Consider the following 22,976-nt stretch of genomic DNA (forward strand, 5'->3'; position numbering starts at 1 on the left):
AGCTCTGGGAGCAGCGGACAGGCTGCACGCAGCCTGTGCGCTACTCCAAGACCTTCTTCCTGCTTTTGCGGGAGGTGGTGGAATTCCCCCACCTCCTAGAAAAGCCAGCAGAAGCCGCACAGCCCCTTTAAAGAGTGTGCGGCTTTTGCCTGCTTTTGCGGGAGGTGGGGGAATTCCCAGTCCGTCCCTTCTCCCTCCTCGGGGAAAAGCCACCAAGAACGGCGCGCTCTTTAAAGGCTGCACGGCTTCTGCGGGCTTTTCGACCCAGCTTGTGGGGCTGGCGATGGGGAGAAGCGCTGCTTTCCCCCACCGCCAGCCTCAAAGCCGGGTCGGAGAGTAGCGGGAAGGTGTTGCGCGCCTTCCCGCTGCCCCCCGATCCTCTGGGGCTGGCAATAGGGGAAAGCGCTGCTTTCCCCCACCGCCAGCCTCAAAGAGCAGACTCTTCTGGCTTCAGCGAAAGCAACGCGAAGCCTCTGGAGCGCAGGCTTCCTAGGCTTCGCGTTGCTATCGCTGAAGCCAAGGAGCCTGCATTCGCCCCATAGGACGCACACACATTTCCCCTTCATTTTTGGAGGGGGAAAAGTGCGTCCTATAGGGCGAAAAATACGGTATATTTATAAGGTAGGTAGGTGGGTGTTTATTTTTGTTCAGACCCTCCAAGTATCCCTATTTTCCAGGGACAGTCCCAGATTTACAGAAGCCGTCCCGGTTTCTGATTTGATCCCAGAATGTCCCGGTTTTCGTTCCTATTCTCATCTGAGAAATGTTGAAGGGTCTGGAGTTACAGGAATGCTCCCCACCGAGCCAAGGAGATAAGTAACTATACAACCTTGAAGGCAGCCCTGTATGGGGAAGGTTTTTTTAAAAAAAAATGTTTAATGTTTTATTATGTTTTTATATACCGTATTTTTTCGTGTATAAAACGCCCCCCATGGACTTCCGGGGTTGGCGCGATCCGGGAATGGCGGATTCCCTCCGAGCTCCGGAGGGAATCGGCTCAGCGGGGGACGGGTCTTTGCCGTGCCGGCGACACGGGGACCCTTAAAACCGCAGGCGCGGAAGCCTGCAGACTGAAGACTCGGTGGGTGCCTCAAGCGCCCCCCGATCCGTGAAGAGCCTTTTTAAAGGCTGCGGAGGGGATACGGGGGGTGGCGTGGCACCGAGAGTCCATCGCTACCCCTGCTGAGCGAAGCCGCGAGCCATGACCGAAGAGCGCTGACTTCCTTCCTTGAAATTCGGCTTGAAAAAACAACCCGTGAGTAAATTGAAATTGGACTTTAAGAATTTTCCGTTTGAATTTGAGACGATCGGGGGGTGTGCTAAAAGGAAGTCCGCACCCTCCCCTTGCAGATGAGTTAAAGCAACGACGTAAGAACTAAGCTGGAGAGCCTGCCCTGCAAAGGGTGAGTTTAAAAAGATATCGACTTCCAAGATTGGAAAAAAATAAGAACTGATTTTGTGCAGGAGAGTGGAGTTTTGGAAGTTACTTTCTTTGTTGTAAACAACCCTCCCCCCGGGCCCGGGAGCGTCCTACTTTGGAGCCTGTAAGCATAGAATTTGACAGCTGTCAAAGCTGTCAAATATACAGTCTACAGGAAAAAAACTGCTACTTAAGACCCCTCTGGATTAAAGGTGTTACAATTGAACTTAAATTGTTGGAAACAAAGTAATAAAAATAAGAAAGAGGACTGTTGGAGAAAGTAACGTTAAATAATCAGAATCCCTCTAGGGGGAACTCTGTGGAATTACAATGGCTGTGGATGGAAAGATACTGGCTGAAATCGAAAGGATGTTCTATTTGGTGGGAACCTTACAAGAGCATTTCTCAGAAATGAGTAAACATATAATGACCTTCACCACTGAAACAAGTAACTTTGCTGACTGTAAGGAGGATTGGAATGAGAAACAACCCACAGCTGAATCTGAAATGATAATTAAAGAAAAGGAGACAAAACAAGAGAAAGAGAAAGTAAAGCTGGAAGATGCTAACCAGAATTTGACATCTGTGGAATACAAGCAAGGAGACTATTGGATTAAAACTACAACAAATCTACGAAAGATACAAAAGAAGAAAGTGGAGGCCCTGGAAGCTTATGGAATGCAAGAATTTAAAATAAAGAAATACAATTGGGGCCTCCACATTGACTCTGATTCTGACTATGATTTGAAAGATCCATGCCTTGTGGAAATTACACAGCAGCTGTATGTAAGAGACTATGGATGGATTGTGATAGAACTCTTTCGAGACCTGATGACCGACATAAAGGATTACCAACAAGACCGGCGGAGAGGGACTGTGAGAGATGGGAGAGCCTCGGACGTGCGGAACCCAGGCTAAGAACTGATACTTTGGACATACATCGGGAAGGGACGCAAATCGGGGATGGGAGGGAGGGAAGGATGTAATTTTAACAACACTCAGGATAATGGAAATTAATTAATATGACCGATATGAAAGACAAAATGGGAAATCGACGGAAGGGAACTGAGATCCAACTTAGAACAATCATTTTCTTTTCTAAAAGGGCTATTATTGAGATGGTTAAGATTTTGGGAAACAACAATTTGCTGATACAAAATTGGGAACAGGGATGCAAGGGAGGGGGTGGGGGGAAGTCACGGACCAGGGTTATGAAAATAAGTTCTTTCTCTTTTGAAACTCTATATCTTTTTTGTTTCTGTGTCTTTTTTGTCTGTTTGTATTTTCTGTATGTTTGTCTAAAAAAAATGTGAAAACCCAATAAAAATTTTTTTTAAAAAAAAAACCGCCCCCCATGTATAAGATGACCCCCCCCCTTTTTAAGGTCCAAATTAAGAAATAATTAATTGCAACATTCAGTGTATAAGATGACCCCTAATTTTAAACTTTAAAAATTTTGGGGGAAATATAGTCCGATTCACAGAAAAATATAGTATGTTGGAAGCCGCCCAGAGTGGCTGGGGCAACCCAGTCAGGTGGACTGGGTATAAATAATAAAATTATTATTATTATTATTATTATTATTATTATTATTATTATTATTATTAGCCCATTAAATTAAGTCCTGCCCTCTGGGGCAGCAGAACACAAGTCTCTGCCTCCTTTTAAGTAAGGTGCTGGAGGAGTAATCTGGGACCTTCAGATTGCCAAGCATGTGAATTACCGCTAAGCTACGGTGTGTCCCTTCTCCAGAGGAAATACACTGCGAGAAGTGAGGTTATAGGGAAGCAGACAGAGGGCCTTCTCTGTAGTGGCACCCACCCTGTGGAACACCCTCCTTTCAGATGTCAAGGAAATAAACAACTATCTGACTTTTAGAAGACATCTGAAGGCAGCCCTGTTTAGGGAAGTTTGTAATGTTTGAAGTTTTATTCTGTTTTTAGTCCTCTTGGGAGCTGCCCAGAGCGGCTGGGGAAATCTAGTCAGATGGGCAGGATATAAGTAATTAAATCATTGTGGTGATGATGGTGGTGGTGGTGATGATGATGATGTTTCTGTCTAGTTTCAGCTCAGAGACCACATCTCACATATGCAATAACCTTTCAATTACAGAGAATGCACCTTGATGGCCATCACCATTCCTGCCATAAGTCCCAAGTTATGCTGTGAAAGTTTTGATTCCACCAACCCAAAAGGCCTTTCAGCCCAGGCAAAGGGCAGTGGGTTTACAGGAATGAAGATACTGGATGAGGGTGTATCAGGGTAAAAAAGTGAATGGTATTTTGGTTTTTATGGAAGCCGCCCAGAGTGGCTGGGGAGGCCCAGCCAGATGGGCAGGGTATAAATAATAAATTATTATTATTATTATTATTATTATTATTATTATTATTATTATTATTATTATTGTATCCAAGAAAGTACATCTTAAGATCTGCTCCTCCTAAGCGAAACTGGTATTATTAAACAAATCCCTCGAAGTCCAGAGGAAAAACAAAGGCAATTTGAAGCTCAACTATGGCTTAATGGGTGTTCTTTGGCAACAGCATCCTGCAGTAGCTAAATTGCATTTAAGACAAGAGGGCAAATCAAGTGTCCTGCCATTATAGGCTGCCCACGTGGGGTTAGTCCAGATTTGCAAGAGGGCAAACAGTACCCAGCCTCTATCAGTACAAATGTAAGAAAGCAAAACCCTTAGCCAAGCCTAAGTAACTGGAAAGAAAATGATGGGGGGGGGAGTAATTAGAAATAGTATGACTAATTATTTTAGACTGGATGCTATTGGGGCACTACTCTAATTAGCAAAGACAATGTTTGTGTTTCTTAGTTAGATCATGCTTTTTGAGCCTGGGTACATAAATCACGGCCTACGTATGCCAATTGCCATAACAACTTGATAACCCTTTTCCTCTTGTCATTTTTCATCACATCATTCTGCTTCCACCTCCATCCTCCTTTGTAGCCAGCAATCTTGTTGCTATGATAGGGTATTTCATAGCTTACTTTTGTGTTCGCTAGCTTCATAGTAGATCAGGGGTGGTCCATTTGGTGCCTTCTAGATGGTTTGGACAATGTCCACGATCCTTGATCATGGACCACAGTGGCTGTGGCTTATGGGGGTATTAGTCTGCAATAGAGGGCAGCACACGGCGTCTGTGGGTACCATATACCATGTGGCACCATAGGCTTAGCTATTGTAATGAAACGTTGGGACCTTGGGGGTGAAAGGAGAGTGTGGGATGAACGATAGCATCCACCTCAACACCACTGATGGGTGCAGTTGCTTGGTTAGGAATATTTCTCCCCCCCCCCCCCCGTTCATAATGCACACTGTATTCCAAATTGAGCATCCTGGAGCATTTACAGCTCAGATAAACTGTAGAATTTTGGTCCTAGTACTCATGCTAATACTCGTGGAGCAAGGGAATCTGGAACCGGACTAATTTGGCTCCAGTTTTATCCTATAAGCGTGGGTACTAAATTACTAAGGTATTGGCCACTAGGCTGATCATTTTGCCAGTTCCAGTCATTAAGGTCCAGATAGTTCTAGCTCAGATCCAGTGAAATTCATCTGCCCCAGGTGCAACAAAACATGTCTCTCACATATCGGTCTCTACAGCCACAGCTGGCGCTGTATCCTTCCAAACGCTTGACTTCACCCCCAAAGGCACATTCCTCCACTGTTTCTCGAGACAGACAAATGCATACCACCAAACATATCACAGAAACAGCTCAGTGTAGTTGCTTCATTGCTCATAAACATAACCTGCAGTCGGATTCCCAAGTGCTTCCTTTGAAATACTTCTATGGTTGCATTAAAATCCAATACCTCTAACGTGGCAGTGAATAGAACATCTTCTAAATATTATCACCTTTACTGTGGTACTCAGCAGGGCTGTTCTTTCTCTCTATTGCCATTTATTTGAGAAATGGAAGCTATAGCTGCAGGGATTAGATTAGATCCAGCGATTATGGGAGCAGAGATAAAGCAGAATACATAGCGACGCACGGACGATGCCGTATTGAAGCTGTCTCCTTGGTGAAATTGCCTATTGAGGGGAGGCCGTACTTTGCATGCAAAAGGTTCCAGGTTTAATTCCATGCATGTCCAGCTACGAAATGCTGAAGAGCGAATGCAGATCTGGGGCTGAGCTGATGGAAGATGTAGCCAAAAAAAATATACCAGTAGAAAGCACCAGGTTGGGGAAGCCTGGTATAGATAACACTGAATCTGATGGATTTTTGTCTTCTCTTTTTGCTTTTTAATGGTGTCAGGGAACTACCATCAGCTCAGAGGCGAGAGGTGGAAGGCCAGTTGGGATACAGGGAGCCTCCAAAGATCGTGAGAAGCAGCAATTCCTCCGCGGAGGAGGGAAGCCACGCCTCCAGTGGGGAAGGGATGCAGGGCTCGGAGGATGCAGGGGAGAGCCCCAGCACCGAACATGAGCAAAGTGGGGGGGAGGCAGGTCCCCCTTTGCCCACGCCCAGTCTGCGCAGTCGGTTTACGTGCAGAGAGGGGAGGCGTAGGATGGGGGTCAAGAGACTACTCTGCTGGGGAAATGAAATATACTCTGAGTCGAGAGTGGATTTCATGCTCTTTATTCAGCTCATAGTGGTGAGGAGGAATGAATGTCCCCTCAAAGTATCTGCTTTATATACATTATTTACACAATGGGCTGCACATGATTGGCTAATTCCGGAATTCTCCTGTAGGCCAATCAGGTTGTGGATTCACTTCCATCTGGAGCCGGATTGGGTGGCTCCTGCAGACCAATCAGACTGCTGCATTGTTCTAGGACCAATCAGACTGCTGCATTTTGGATCCTATTCAACTCAGTACATAACAGGAAAGTTTAAGGACCGCCCACTCCCAGATTCTGCTAGTGACTGAGCAAGACATGGAATTGAGACGTTCTGCACTGTGAATGTTTTTGCACCAATAATAAAGCCTTTGAAAAGACCAGTGGGGGTCTTGCCTGTTCGCTCTTGAGCAACTACGCCGGCACACACAACAAATGGAATTTGCAGGTTTGATTGAAATTCTTTTCTACCTCCCCACTATCCTGAGACTGACATGAAGAAGAGTGGGTTTTAAATAAGCATGAGACAGTTTCCTGCTCCAGGTTTGGTTAATTCCAAAATTAACGTACATTCATTGAGAAAATGCATACTGTGCCTTCCCCCCCAACCCCTGTGTTTGTTTGTTTGTTTGTTTGTTTGTTTGTTTGTTTGTTTTTTAAAAAACCACCCTGGAATGCTTACAGCCAATTAAAAATTATAAAATCATTTAAATAATTAAAGAACCTCATATACCAATTAGCAAATATACTCTCCTGTAATGAACTATTTAAATCAGTTACAGCAGCTATTTTTTTTATTTTAAAAATGACCTGTTTATATCCTTGTTTAGAGCTTTTTCAGATTGTTTACTCTCAAATTGAATATTTAATTATCTGCAAGAACTGCAGATATCAGCAAAATGGAGCAGGTAATTTAGAGATATTACAAAAGATAAAGTTTGCAAGAAGTGTGGATTTAATTAGGCAGTAATCATTACAGTTTTTAATATGGGCTTATATTAATGCCATAAAAATTGCAGTCTTGCAATTTCATAGTGTACTTTACATGACCATTGACATATTTTTTTTAGACCTTGTAGATATTTTGTTAACTTTGATCAGGTCTGTTTAGGGCATTTCTCTGAGGTCGTAACAGGTTATATGCATCATTGTGTATTCCGCTTTATAACTTTATTGCGTACTCTCATTCTTCATTACTATCCCCAGTGGCTGGTATTCAGAGGTAGACCACCTCTGTTACTGAAAGCAAAATACAGCCATTATGGCTGGTGGCCAATGATAGCTTTAATCCTTCATGAATTTGCCTAAACCTCTGCTAAAGCCACCCCAAGTTGGTGGCCATCACTGGTGGCAAACTCTTTAGTTCAATGGTAAAATAATGCCGAAAACTTTAAAAATAATTCCAAGCAAAGACAATCATATTGCAAGGCATTTCCTGCCTGGTGAGTGGGGGCAGTGGCGACCAGCTAACCAGTTTGGTTTTTTTATATAAAATTTTTTATTGGTTTTTCACCTTTTATATAGACACATAAACACACAGAAAAAACAAAAAAGAAAACAAAAACATGTAAAATTTCAGAAGATCTTATTTTCCTAACCCTGTTCCCTGACTTCCCCCACCCCCTCTCTTGCATCCCAATTCCCAAGATTATGTCAGCAAGTTGGTATTTCTCGTCTTGACCATCTTAATATTACACCTTTTATAATAGAAAATAGATTTTTTCTAAGTTGGACCCAAATTCCCTTCCATCGATTTCCCATTTTATCTTAAATAAAAATCATATTTAACTAAACCCCATTGTCTTGAGTGTTTTTTATAAAACCATTCTTCCCTCCCTCCCATCCCCGGTTTTCGTCCCTTCCAAGTGCATGTCCAAAATAACAGTTCTTAGCCTGGGTTCCTCACGTCCGAGGCTTTCAAATCTCTTTCAGTCCCTCTCCGCCGGTCTTGTTGGTAATCCTCTTTGTCGGTCGTCGAATCTCGAAAGAGTTCTATCACCATCGACCCATAGTCTCTTCCCATACGGGTATTTGGAAACAGCTGCTGGAAAATTTCCACAAAACCTGCATCTTCAAAATCAAAGTCAGAATCACAGTGGAGGCCCCAATTATATTTCTTTATTTTCAGTTCCTGTATTCCATAACTTCCCGGGATCTCCACTTTCATCTTTTGCATCTTTCGCAGATTGGTGGTAGATTTACTCCAGAGATCTCCTTGCCTGTTTCCCACAGGTGTCCATTTCTGGTTGGTACTTTCCAACTTTACTTTCTCTTTTTCTTGTTTAGACTCTTCCACTTCTTTAGATGTCATTTCCGATGCAGCTGTGGATGCTTTCTCATTCGGGTCCTCATTACATTCAACAGAGCTGCTTGTTCCAGAAGTCAAGGTCATAAGTTGTTTATTCATAGCCAGACTCTGTTCTTGTAAGATTCCCACCAAATGAAACATTCTTTCGATTTCCACTAGTAACTTTCCATCCACAGCCATTGTAATTTCACAGAATTCCCCCTAGAGGGAATCTGGTTACTTGGTATTCTTTTTTTTTTTCCAACAGTCCTCTAACTTGTTGTTATTACTTTGTTTCCAACAATTTTAATTCAATTGTACCACATTTTAGTCCAGAGGGATCTTAAATAACAATTTTTCCACTTTAAACTGTCCGTTTGACAGCTGTCAAACACTGCACCTCCTGCACAAGCTCCAAAACAGGACGCTCCCGGGCCCGGGAGGGGGGGTTGTTTACAGCAAAAAGAAAGCTTCCAAAGCTCCACTCTCCAGCTCAAAATTTTCTTTTTACCAAATCTTGGAAGTTAATGTCTTTTTAACTCACCCCTCAAAGGGTAGGCTCTCCAGCTTAGTTCTTATGTCGTTGCTTTGGATCGTCTGCAAAGGGGGGGGGTGCGGACTTCCTTTTAGCACACCCCCGGTCGTCTCCAATTCACGGGATAATATTCTTAAAACCAAATTCCATCTTACTCACGGGTTGTTCTTTTCAGTCCAAATCTCAAGGAAGGAAGTCAGCGCTCTCCAGTCATGGCTCGCGGTTTTGCTCAACCGAGGTAGCGATCGACTCTCAGTGCCACGCCACCCCCCGTATCCTCTCCATAGCCTTTAAAAAGGCTCTTCGTGAATCGGGGGGCGCTTAAGGCACCCGCCGAGTCTTCAGTCTGCAGGCTTCCGCGCCTGCGGTTTTTAAGGGTCCCCGCGTCGCGGCAAAGACCCGTCCTCAGCTGAGCCGATTCCCTCCGGAGCTCGGAGGGAATCCGCCATTTCCAGATCGCGCCAACCCGGAAGTCCAGCTAACCAGTTTTTCGTCCTCAACAGCCCCGTCGCTGCCGCCATTCCCATTCTCCTGAGGCAAGTGAAAATGTTTGCTTGTTGGTGACCTGCGCTGAAAGGTTGTCTCATGTATTTGTCTTCTTGACTTCTCCCAACGTGCCACAGACAGTGTAGTTGGCAATAAAGATTATCATCATAATCACATGTGTACAGTGGTACCTCAGGTTAAGAACTTAATTTGTTCTGGAGATCCGTTCTTAACCTGAAACTGTTCTTAACCTGAAACATCACTTTAGCTAATGGGGCCTCCTGCTGCTGCCGCGCCACCGGAGCACGATTTCTGTTCTCATCCTGAAGCAAAGTTCTTAACCCAAGGTACTATTTCTGGGTTAGCAGAGTCTGTTACCTGAAGCGTCTGTAACCCGAGGTACCACTGTTTTTTACTTATGCAAATTCGTTTTCACATGCTTGGCTGCAGCTCTATTCGAGATCCATTCCAGCCTTTTTTTCTGTCTATCTCTCTCTCTGTGTCCACCTCTCTCCTTCTCCCTTCCACTGGTTGCTCGCATGTGGAGGAGTGAGGGGAGGCAACAGAGATATGAGAGAGCCCATCCCCCGGGCCCTTGCCAGCCAAGAAAGGATAATCTTGGCTGAATGTGATCTTTAGGCATGACCCTAGGAACTGAACGCCTGCACATGATGCGACTTGCCTGTATGATGATGGTTATAAAATTTATTGCCTGCCCTTCACCAGCTGCCCCCCCCGGAGGCGGGGCAGTTATAACAAAATGCAAGGGGAAATTCAGTTCCAAAACTATCGAATTTCCACTTCCTGAAACAATGTGCCATTTCCTGAAATCAAAATGCAACTATCCTTTTCAAATACAGCAAAAACATACTCCAACTCAAAAAAAAAAATGTGCGCCAAAAATCCATTATATTATGGGTGCAGGCACAAAAAAATGAAAATAACATCCCAAAACCATTATGTTAGGGGAAAGTGCTTGCAAACCAAAAATGTGTATTTGGAAAAAAATTGCAGAAAAAAATGTGCATGCACTGAAATGGACTTTTGGGAGGACTTTGAAAAAGTTATGCACAATAATGCAGAAATGTGGCGAACTGAACTTAAAATTGTAAGAAAGCAAAATGAGAAACTGAAGGACAGATTCAGCCATCCCAAGCTGGGAAAGACCCCCAACGGAGTGAGGACGAAGTAAGGTAGGCAAGCCAGGCCACGCACTAAAGCATGCATTGCTCTGTGCGCATGATTCATACTGCCTTTGCTACTGCTGCATTGCAGCATCTCTTTGAGCAGGTAGAGAGCAAGCATCAGTGGAACAGTGAGCAAGTAGCTGGGAGGTGCTTGGAGGGGCACACAGCCTTTCCTGCAACACACACACACAGGCCAGGCTTCTGACCTCAGGTGTGGTCATTGGTGGGTCCTGCAAGTGTGTGTGTCACATACACATACACAAATTGACTGTGATTTCTCAGGATGCAGTGTCAAACTGAGACCCAGATTCGAATTTCTACTCAGCTGAGTGGGTGACCTTGGACCAGTCACTTTCTCTCAGCCTCACAAGGTTGTTGTGAAGATTTTTAAAAAAGGAGTGGGAGACTATGTAAGCCTCCCTGAACTTCTTGCAAGAAAGGTAAATGTAATAAATGTTGCACTGTGGTTTTACATTTTTTCCTAATCAGCCTGAAAACAGGTATGGAATCAAGGCGAGACCGCCATACTGTACGCATATGTGGCGGGAGTGCAAGATGTTAAAAGACTTTTGGGACACCACCTATAACGAACTGAAAAAACCATTTAAACTCTCATTCATAAAAAACCCTTAAACGTTTCCTGCTCGGTATCATGTCTACAGAAATTAAGAAAATATACAGACCCTTACTTATGTATGCCACCACAGCGGCACGAATTTTGATAGCCAAAAGTTGGGAAAGCAATAAGATCCCCACTAAATCTAACTGGTTAGCCAAAACGATCAAATACCAACATCTCACAGAACTTACAGGGAGAATAAGAGGAAATTCGGTTCAAAAAGTTAACAATGAATGGTCAATCTTTAAAGAATATCTCAAAAACTATTATGGATAACGTAAATCACCCAGCAGAAATAGAGTAAATCTTGAAAATATAGGAAAGATGTGGTATAAAGATAAAAATAAAAGATAGATAGTAATACAATCATAAAATGCGTACAAAGCACAAAAAGAAGAGTTGGAAGTCAAGTATATGTGGTGTATAGGTGGGTTAAGTAGGTATGTAAGGAATGTATTATATGTAATGTATTGTATTGTATTGTATTGCGTTTAGTTTTTTCAGTTAATTAAAGTATAATAAAGATCTTTTTTAAAAGGGGGGGGAGACCTCCATACTGCACACACACTAATTTTTATGTTCTGATGTATCTATCACCCTTCAAGGGAGATATTGCATATTTCCTTTTTTTAAAAAAATATTTTTATAAGTTTTACAGAATTTTTAAGACAATACTAACATATAAAAAGACATACAAACATGAATAGTTTCATAGACAAATTTTCATGAACTTCGTTTCTCAGACTCCCCCATACCTCCCCTTTCTGCATCCCAATGCCCAAAGTTTTTCAGCAACTTCTAACAGTTCTGTCAAGGATATGTCTTACTAGTATTTCCTTCAATCTAATATTATCTCGCTGTAACCCTTTCATTCTGAAAGCCTTGACATTTTAACCTTCATCAAGTTTATAATAGTCCTTCAAGTAAATTTTAAATTTCTTCCAATCTTCTTCCGTCGTCTCCTGCCGCTGATCGCGGATTCTGCCAGTCATCTCCGCCAATGTCATATAGTCCATCACTTTCATCTGCCATTCTTCCAAAGTGGGTAGATCTTGTGTCTTCCAATACTTTGCGATGAGTATTCTTGCCGCTGTCGTAGCATACATAAAGAAAATTCTATCCTTCTTTGACACCAATTGGCCGACAATGCCCAAGAGAAAGGCCTCTGGTTTCTTAGAGAAAGTACATTTAAGTACCTTTTTCATTTCATTATATATCATTTCCCAGAAAGCCTTAATCTTCGGGCACGTCCACCAAAGGTGATAAAACGTACCCTCAGTTTCTTTACACTTCCAGCACTTATTGTCAGGCAAATGGTAAATTTTTGCAAGCTTGACTGGGGTCATGTACCACCTGTAAATCATTTTCATAATATTTTCCTTTAAGGCATTACATGCCGTAAATTTTATACCGGTGTTCCACAACCATTCCCAGTCAGCAAACATAATGTTATGACCAATGTCCTGTGCCCACTTAATCATAGCCGATTTAACTGTTTCATCCTGTGTATTCCATTTCAGCAGCAAATTGTACATTCTTGACAAATTCTTAGTATTGGGTTCTAACAATTCAGTTTCTAATTTTGATTTCTCCACCTGGAAGCCAATTTTCCTATCCTGTTTGTAGTTCTCCATTATTTGATAATAATGGAGCCAATCTCGTACTTTAGGTTTCAATTTCTCATGACTCTGTAATTTCAATTTATCTCCATCTTGTTCCAAGATTTCCCAATACTTTGGCCATTCGGCCTCCATATTGAGTTTCTTCAATGCCTTTACCTCCAAGGGTGACAACCATCTAGGGGTTTTATTTTCCAACAAGTCTTTATATCTTATCCAAACATTAAACAACGCTTTTCTGACAATATGATTTTTAAAGGCCCTATGCACTTTGATTTTGTCATACCATAGATATGCATGCCAACCCAATGTATTATTGAAACCTTCTAAATCCAAGATATCTGTGTTCTCGAGGAGCATCCACTCTTTCAGCCAGCAAAACGCTGCTGCTTCATAGTACAGTTTTAAGTCCGGCTGAGCAAATCCCCCTCTTTCTTTTGCATCTGTAAGTACTTTAAATTTTATTCTGGGCTTTTTGCCCTGCCGATATTGCATATTTCCTTGACCGCTTGTATACAGGTGAGGGGTGGTGAAGCTAGGGTTCACGCTTGAAATGCAGAATCATATGCTGCAAGTGCATACAACATTTCATCAAAATATTCTGTCACCAAGGCAAGGACAACTGGCATTCAAACCTGAAATTGGAGAATTGCATCCTTAATATGTGCAATCAGATTTCATTATCCTATCTCAGCGTCAGATGGAATTATTGCATTGCCTCGTATTGATTTTATAGTGTGTTTTGGTGTTTCTATCTGCATTTGCTTTATTGCAGTTTTAACTCTTATGTAAGCTGCCTCCGGAACCTCTTGAAGATAGGGAGCAATAAAGCAAATAAACAAATAGAATGCGAAACGAGCAAGTTAAACCAAATCTCGCAGTGCTTAGCCGATAATACTAATGATGGCAGTGATACAATAGCAGCATCTGCTTCTTATGCCTTCTAGGTTTCCGTTCCTTTAAATTGGACATCGCAGGGCCTCAGGTTTGGAGGTGGGGCAGATGTGGCCCTTGAGGACTCCCTATCTGGCCCTGGGGACTCTGCCCCATACCCTCCTGAGCCACACCCCTCACCAGACCTTTCTTTCACTCTACTCAGTGGCGTAGCGTGGGGGGTGCAGGGGGGGCCGGCCGCACCGGGCGCAACATCTGGGGGTTAGGGTTAGGGGGTGCAAATCCACGGGTTAGGGGGCGCAAATTACTTGCCTTGCCCCGGGTGCTGACAACCCACGCTACGCCACTGACTCTACTTGCGTGTTTTTGCCTGGGTGGAATGTACCCTTGAACTCTGATGATGCCTCTTGCTTATCTGAATGGAGAGTGCATGTGAATAAGTGCAGAAACCAAAGTAATGTACAAAGGTAACATTTGCATTTGTGGCTCTCCCCACTTTTGCCACTGGCCCCACCCATGACTCGTATGTCACCCCCCAGAAGGAGTATGGGCTGAGATGGGTTTGCCGCCCCTTCTTTGAACCTTTGTTCCTTTGTGGGCAGACCCTCCGCCATTTCAGACCAACCAAATCTCTCTGATTGGCTGAGTGGGAGCTTGGTTATTCCCCTTCCTGCTGTGAACCACCCTGATTCCCCTCTGGGGTTGATAGGTGGTTGTGTATTTAAAAAATAAACAAGAGGAATAAACTCATTTCAAGGCATTTTTAGCAAATGAAATCATGACGGGCTGGAGCTAACTAACGAAACGAACTCTTCATCCCCCCAAACTCGCTAGAAAACGCCGTCCTTGAGACTTGGGGGGCAGTAAATTCTCATGCGTAGCAGCTTAGATTTGGTAAATAATAAGAGGTGAAAGATGTATAAGTGAGACAAATGACTCCGAGGCTTTTTTAAAGGAAAAAAAAAACTTGTGCGAGTGAGGTGCCAAGTCCTATTGAGCTTACAAATACATTTTAAACAATAGGTCCAAGAGAAGTCATTTTTAATGAGGAAGCCAGCTTAAGCATATGTTTGTTTTTGCAAGCTGTTTAAAGTATGGATTTTATTAGTAGCAGTGAACAAAACGCAGATATCTCTCCTCCCACCCCCTGGTAGCACACTGTCTTCCTGTCAGGAACCTGCTGGGACACACATTTGCAGAACACGAATTCTTATTATTTTATCCAATGCTTTATGGATCTTAACACTCAGAAGGGGGGACGGAATACTGCAACAACTGCAGAAGATAAGAAGCGCCCTGCTGGATCTTCCCACAGCCAGAACTGGCCATCTCAAAAAGCAAAGGAAGGGAACCCTTTTTCCAGACTGAGGGCCACATTCCATTCTAGACAACTTTCTAGGGGCCACTTACAAATGATAGGCATGGCAAGAGGCAAAAGTGGGCAGAGAAATATTTGGTGCAGTTAGCTCAAAACGCAACATAACGGAGGGAGGGAACCTCAGAAAGCCCATGTGCTGTGGGCTTGCAGCCTAAAGGGCTTGAGCTGTGACTCAGGAAACTCCTGGCGCAAATGTCGCCTGAGTCATGAACTCCCTTGCTGGTCTTAGGCAAGCTGTTATTATATATCACAGTTCCCACTCGGCAATACACAGATGACAAAACTGGCTCGCCTGGAAAGGTTGCTGAAGGGGTGGCAAGATAATGGACACAACGCATTGGATAGCTATAAATACAAATGCTCGGCATTGTTGTGAAATAAATGATGCTAACAGATAAGTAACAATAACACTATGAATAAGGGCTCGTCCCTGGGAAAACCCACTATTTATCATTGAATCAGAACAAACAGCAAACCTTGGTAAACCTGATTGCCGTCTGATTCAGCAATAAATGGCAAGTTTTCCCAGGGAAAAGCAAAACCACTTGGACCCAGAAATCCCAGACCTTTGCCTGGAACTTGTGGTCCCCAATGAAGTGTGGATGAGACCTGACTGTGTTTCTGCCGAGAGCAGGAACAGCCATTCAGACCAGCCACCTTTTTTGCTCGGCTTGGCTTGGCTATATTTTGCATTGGTTCTGCAATGGCAGGATTGATTGGACTCCTCTAAATCTACATAGACGGGTCTTAAATAGCTTCAGGTTCTCAAGGCAAGCTGCTGATGCGAAATAGATGAGAGGTTTGATTACTACTCAAGGAGGAAGAATTCTTAAATGAGGGTTTTTATTACTGCAACCTTTTAACAAGCAGGCGGTTGAGCTGAGGACAAAGAAGTAATTACAATGTTTGTAATAACTGGGTATGGAGGATGGGTGGGCAATCCCAAGACAAGAGGCGAGAGAAGGGTGCATTTAATGTGCTGCAATGGGTCTGCTTTTCCTGAGCGCTGTCCTAAACAGCAGACAGACACAGAAATTAGGCAAACCACTGGGCGATGGACCTGCTCTCTGTGACTTTTAGCCACAGTGGCTATATGGAACCTTTAGGTTCGAAAGCAGATATCGGACCAGTTGTTGGGCAAGTCAGAAACTGGGCGAGGACCTGAGAGGTTCAGAAAGGCCACTCACCAGCAGTCGATAGGCTTATTAAAAATGTGTGTTGAGATTGAAATCACCATGTGCTTTTCTGCCTGCCGGCTATGTGGCAGGCAGCTGCCATGGGGACTTTTTGAAAATGCAGGAGAGGGGAGGAAGAAACATTGTCTCTTTGCTGCTGCATTTGTTTTGCTGCCTGCCGGAATGTGCCGCAGGCAGCTACTTGAGAGAGGGCTCAGTTCAATATAACGATGAGAGGAGGATATGGTAACCCTCTCTTGTATCTACTGCATGCCATACAGCAGGGGTTGTTCCAGAGGTGTTGTGGGGGGGGGCAGCCCAGTGCAGAGGCATCACATCACCTCATTTTTCCCTCCCCCCCCAAGTTGTTGTCTAGCAGGGGCAAGCCCAGTGCTAACGTATCATGATCATTATCATCACATTTTTTTCCTGATTGTTCCCAAGTTGCTGGATTATTTGGGGGAGGGGATGGGGGGAGCCCAGTGCAGAGGCGTAATCATTATAACAACCTTTTCCTGGATTGTTCCCAAGTGGTTGGGGGGCAGAGCATTGCAGAGGCATTATCAACATTATTATCATCACAGTGTTTTTTCCTGATAGTTCCCAATGGGATTTTTTATTTTATTTTTAGAGGGGGGGTGCATTTCAGATAAAATGTTATTATCATGACCTTTTCCTCCTGCCTGGCCAACAGCAGGGATTATTTCCAAGTTGTCTGGGGAAGCAGGGAGAGAACAGTGCAAAGGCAGAAACACTATTGTTATCATCTTCTCACACACCCCTAATTTTGACATGGTCACATTTATTTAGGCCAACAAAGAGGTAGTCCCCAAAGGGCTGCTCACAGGCCCTCATAGACCGTAAGTCTGCCACTGGTTTAACTATGAGATGTGTGAAGAAATACTTTATTTATACTTCTGCATCAACAGAAGTCTCGTATCCAAATCAAGGGAAGTCATAGTGCCACTCTATTCTGCCTTGGGCAGACCACACCTGGAATATTGTGACCAATTCTGGGGACCACAATTTAAGATAAGGATGTTGACAAGCTAGAATGAGTGCAGAGGGGGGCAACCAAGATTACTGGTATTGAAACCAAGCCTTATGAGGAGTGGTTGAAGGAGCTAAGTATGTTTGGGCTGGAAAAGAGAGACTAAGCTATGATAGCCGTCTTCAAATATCTCAAGGGCTGTCCCATGGAAGATGGAGCAAGCTTGTTTTCTCCTGATCTGGAGGGCAGGATTTGAACAACTGGCTTCAAGTTTCAAGAAAGGAGATTCCAAATAAACATCAGGAAAAGCTTTCTGACAGTAAGAGCTGTTCAACACGGGAGCAGTATCCCACAGGAGGTTGTGGGCAGCGGCGGAGGAACCCTCTCCAGCACCCAGGGCGGGGTAGCCCGTACAGAGTGCGCATGTGCGGCATCCCGTACGGACTGCGCATGTGTGATACCCCACACATGCGCACTCCATACGGGATGCCGCACATGTGCAGTCCATACGGGATGTCGCACATGTGCGCAGCAACCATATGGGCAGCCACTTGCACAGCGTCCCATATTGCACAGCAGCTCATATGGTCGCCGTGTGAGCAGTGCCCATATAGACTGCATGCACCCTTGGACGCTCTACAGCTGGAGGGAGGCAGGGGCCATCTTGTCACCCACCCACCCCCATGTGGCACCTGGGTCGGACCACCCCCTCCACCCCCCACTTCGTACGCCCCTGGTTGTGGGCTCTCCGTCCTTGCAGGTTTTTAAGCAGAGATTGGATGGCCATTTGGCATGAATATTTTAGCTGAGATTCCTGCACTGCAGGGGATTGTAGTAGGATTAGGGCTGCCATACGTCCGAAATTTCCTGGACATGGAATGTCTGGCAATCCATGAAGTGTAGGAAAAAGAGTTCAGCAATTAAAAAAAAGCTCAACAACTTTGCACAACCCTAGGCTAGATGACCCTTGGGGTCCCTTCCAAGTCTACGATTCCATGATTCTATGGTTTTATCTTCCAACCTTCAGCTTCATTGGATGACCCTAGTATTATGAGAGAAAGAAATAACCCTATGCCCTTTTCCCACACCATGCATAATTTTATATAGCTGTGTCATGCCCCTCCGCTTACTTTTTTTCTAAACTAAAAAGCCCCAGATGTTGTAATCTTTCCTTGAATGATCGTTCATACATTTCTCAGCAGTGCAGCTAAGGCAGTTTAGCTCACCGGCGTAGGTAATGTGCCCTTACCCAAGCAAAATGGTTAACAATCCCATTTCTCCCAGATTCTCCTTCAACAGGGTACCAAAAAAAAAAACCCTTCCGTAAGCAACTCCTGCAAACAAGCCCTGCTAGAGAATTAATAGTCTATTCGTGTTGTGATACAAGCGCCAGTCAGGCCTGCAGTTTGCAGCCTCATACTGAAGACTGACAGCAGTGAGTTCCTTTCTTTCACCTCAATTTTCTCCCTGAATAAAAGGGCGAGAACATTACTGACTGAAAATGCGGAGCTTCAGAGCCTGGGCTAATGAAAGTAGAGGTTAAAAGTGGAACCAAGTGGAGCCTTTTATTAAAAGTGTGCACACCTGAATAGGAGCCCAGTTACGCTGAGGAAAAAGTTATTGCTTCTAGTGCCAAACAAGATTGTTTTCTATTTGTCTTACATTCTAACCAGAAAAGATGAGAAGCCTTGTTTCCAAAAAGGTAAAAGATTAATTTGTAGGGAAAGCTGGGCCCTCTCACACTCTGACTGAGGGAAGTTTGGTTTTCTGAGGAATTACAGTTTCTGGTAGAATAACAGAAACTGGGCACCACAGTTTTAGAAGGACACTGACAAACTGGAACGTGTCCAGAGGAGGGCAACCAAAATGGTCAAAGGCCTGGAAACGATGCCTTATGAGGAACGGCTAAGGGAGCTGGGCATGTTTAGCCTGGAGAAGAGGAGGTTAAGGGGTGATATGATAGCCATGTTCAAATATATAAAAGGATGTCACATAGAGGAGGGAGAAAGGTTGTTTTCTGCTGCTCCAGAGAAGCGGACACGGAGCAATGGATCCAAACTACAAGAAAGAAGATTCCACCTAAACATTAGGAAGAACTTCCTGACAGTAAGAGCTGTTCGACAGTGGAATTTGCTGCCAAGGAGTGTGGTGGAGTCTCCTACTTTGGAGGTCTTTAAGCAGAGGCTTGACAACCATATGTCAGGAGTGCTCTGATGGTGTTTCCTGCTTGGCAGGGGGTTGGACTCGATGGCCCTTGTGGTCTCTTCCAACTCTATGATTCTATGAACAACCAACAACCTCTGGATTATTTTTACTGGTACCAAAGAAAGGAGATTACGAATGTGGTTGCCTTACATTACAAAACCATTACCGTAGAATTGTGTGTCAGACAGACGTATTTAAAAATCTCTGAGGCGAATAGGGTGGCCGGGTATCACACTTTACAGAGGACACCCCTCTATTTGAAGAGCTGCCCAGTCCAAGGCAGTATCATACCAGTTTATACCATGGCTTCCCCCAAAGAATGCTGGGAAATGTAGTTTGTCAAGGGTGTTGTGTGTTGTTAGGTGGCCCCCTATTTCCCATGCAGAACTACAGTTCCCAGAGTTCCCTGGGGAGAGGGGTTAATTGTTAAACCACACTGGAAATTGTAGCTCTGTGAGAGGAATAAAATGGAAATTAGACTGAAAACTGTAAGACTATTTCCACCACACTGGGGGTTAGGAAGGGGGTTGTGTGGAAGGGGAGAGCGAATGAAATATATATAAATAAACCCTCATGAGAGAGGGAACAAATAGAAAAGAAGTAAAACAAATACATCCCTTGCCTAAGGAAGAAGAAGAAGAAGAAGAAGAAGAAGAAGAAGAAGAAGAAGAAGAAGAAGGAGTAGTAGAAGAAAGCTTGCTTTTACCTCAGAGAAGGTTCTAGAAACTGCTGCTTTTTCGACAACGTGAGGAGAACTGGATGTGAAGGTGCTTGCATGACAAAGAGTCAAGGCACACCAGGAAAGGACTGGGGCTCTAGCAATGGCGGCTGGTGCCCATTGGTAGAAGACAGTGAGCCCCAAAAGTAGTTGGAGCCAAAGCCAATGACAGGCATAGCCAACTAATTCCAGTTTTATCTTCCTCCTCAGGGCAACATTGGGACTAATGGAAGCAGAAGCTGCCACAGGCAGAGGGCACACTGAGGTTGGCGAGGCAGTGCCCCGTTTGCCCTAATGGGCCGCTCCACTCGGCTCCAGAAGGTTCCAGAAGGCACACACAGAGAAAGAGCCCATGGGGCAGATCCACACCACACATTTAAAGTACAATCAAAGCACATCTGAAGCGCATGACTTCCCCGAAGGAATTCTGGCAACCGTGGTTTATGAAGGGTGCGGGGAACTTTAGTTTTGGGGGGGAACTACAGTTCCCAGGATTCTTTGGGGGAAATCATGGCCTTTAGGCGTGCGTTGGGTGTGTTGTGTGCTGTGTGTTGTCTGGCGCGCATCTAGCTCACAGGCCCAATTCGCTGAACCCTTTTCGGTGCCTGCTAAAAACATCCTTGTTTAGACAAGCCTATCCAGATGCTTAGAAGGCTGAGGTAACTTTAATCTGTTTTAGTATTTTGACTTTTGTATGTTTCAGAGTACGGTTGTGCATTTTTCCTGATGTCATTGTTTTGTGAATGGGTTTGAGGTCAAGCGGTGCACTGTATACGTTTTATGGAATAGCTAAAATAAATAATAAAAAGAGGTCACTGTCAGGCGCAGGCTGTTCCTAAACCTCTGTTATTTAGGAGGGCTCTCCTCAAATGATGCACACTGTAACAGCTGGGGCCAGCCATTGTCGAAGTGTGCACACCAAGGGAGCAACCATATCATTCATGCCTTTGCAGCCTCAATGCTAAGTGACTCCCATATGACTGGCTTCGTTGTTTGCTTGGTGGTGCAGATGGTGCAGAATGCAACAACCTAGCTCTTGCACACAGGAGGCTGCCAGGAATACATGACACCCTAGCTCAGTGTTTCTTAACCTGTGGGTCCCCAGATGTTGTTGGACTACAACTCCCATCATTCCTAGCCAGAATGATCAGTGGTCATGGATGATGGGAGTTGTAGTCCAACAACATCTGGGGACCCACAGGTTGAGAACCGCTGCCGGCCTAGCTGCAGATCTGCAGTGGCTTCCTAGGCGTTCGTTGTAAGGATTATTGCAATGGCTCATGTGAAGTTCTTTGAGGACACCGGAGAAGCCCATACAAATGCCGAATATTTAACTGGACTTACTGGCCTTAACTATCTGGCCAGCTAAGCCTCCTCAGCAGCACTCCTGTCAGCACATCTACGTCCCTGCCAACCCAACCCTCCCTGCCTCTCTCCCAGTAAGCAACAGCAACCTGCCTGCTGGGATGCTAAGAAAGCAGCTCTGCCCCACCCAGGCAGTGAGCTGCTTTGGGTGTGCAGCACTCTTCTCCCTGGCAATAGCAGCTTACTAGTGCAGGGCAAAGCCACCCTCAGGGCACCAGCATCACCACAGCTTACTAGTGCGGGGCTGGAGTTGGGCAGGGAGTAATGTAAGGAGCAATGATTCGTCAACATCAACTTCGTTGAACTGGTCATGTTGTGCGGATGCCTGATGATCATCTTCCAAAGCAACTACTCTATTCCGCACTTAAAAATGGAAAGTGTAATGCTGGTGATCAACAAAAGAGGTTTAAAGACTCTCTCAAGGCAAATCTTTAAAAATGTAGTATAAACACCGACAACTGGGAAACACTGGCCTGCGAGTGCTCCAATTGGAGAACAGCCTTTACCGAAGATGTCAAGGGCTTTGAAGACACTCGAACTCAGGATGTAAGGGGAAAACATGCTAGGAGGAAGGCCCTCTTGGCAAATCCTCACTGTGATCAACTGCCGCCCGGAAACCAATGTCCCCACTGTGGAAGGACGTGTGGATCCAGAATTGGCCTCCACAATCACTTACGGACTCATTGTTAAAACCGTGTTCATGGAAGACAATCAATCGCCAAAGAAGGAGGAGGAGCAAGGAGCAGGTGTCAGTAATAAATTATATGGAGTTAGTGAACTCTTTCTGAAAAGGAACCAGGTTAGCTCAAGAAGTTTCAGGCCTAATGGGCACAGCAACTCCTCTTGGTAGGTTTTGCCACTATGAAACAGCTGTAGATCCTGAAGGTCTTCCCACAGCTGCCTGAATCTCTTCTTCCCTGTGTCCCTCCCAAGCAATTTGAGACTAGCCGATGCACCTATCTGTGCTCCTCCCTCTTCATACCTCTTCTGATCCTGGGAGACCAGGAAGGAGCGGAGCTTGTTGCAGCAAGAGCGGGAGACACCCATTACTCTTCTCTGCCTCTTAGCCTGCTTCCACTTCTGATTCCAGACTTCTTTCTGCCACAGACTCTCCCTGGTCACTAAGACCTGTTACCCCTTCAGCTTCAGACACCGCTTCCTCCCAGTCTTCTTCTCCCTGTGACCACTCGCCATTGTCCCACCACAACTCCCCGGGCTCTGAGCCTTCTTCCCTTGGGGGTTCCCCACCTGGTGCCTCCCACCATTCCTCTGTGTCCAGCCATGACATGAGGTTGGGGCTGTACACTTCCTGCAGCAGGATGCTCTGCTAGCACACCCATACAGGTCCAAACCTTGCTGCTGTCCACAACTGTATCACTGTTCAGTGTGACACGTGTTTCCAAGTCCTGGACCAGTTCTGTTTATTGATGCACTGTGTGATCAAGCCATTAATTAAAGCACTGTACACAGTGTGGGAAGCGGGTGGCACTGTGGGTTAAACCAGAGCCTAGGACTTGCTG

At 44.7% G+C, this 22,976-nt stretch overlaps 1 protein-coding gene across 11 annotated transcripts in view; it reads right to left on the reverse strand.

Annotated features, from left to right (window-relative positions):
• Positions 1–22,976, reverse strand: part of DLG2 (discs large MAGUK scaffold protein 2) — a 921,944-nt gene that overhangs the window by 787,123 nt on the left and 111,845 nt on the right. The gene's annotated exons all lie outside the window — the stretch shown is intronic.

The sequence above is a fragment of the Podarcis vaucheri genome (assembly GCF_965113315.1).
Source record: "Podarcis vaucheri genome assembly, chromosome: 4".
NCBI lineage: Eukaryota > Metazoa > Chordata > Lepidosauria > Squamata > Lacertidae > Podarcis > Podarcis vaucheri.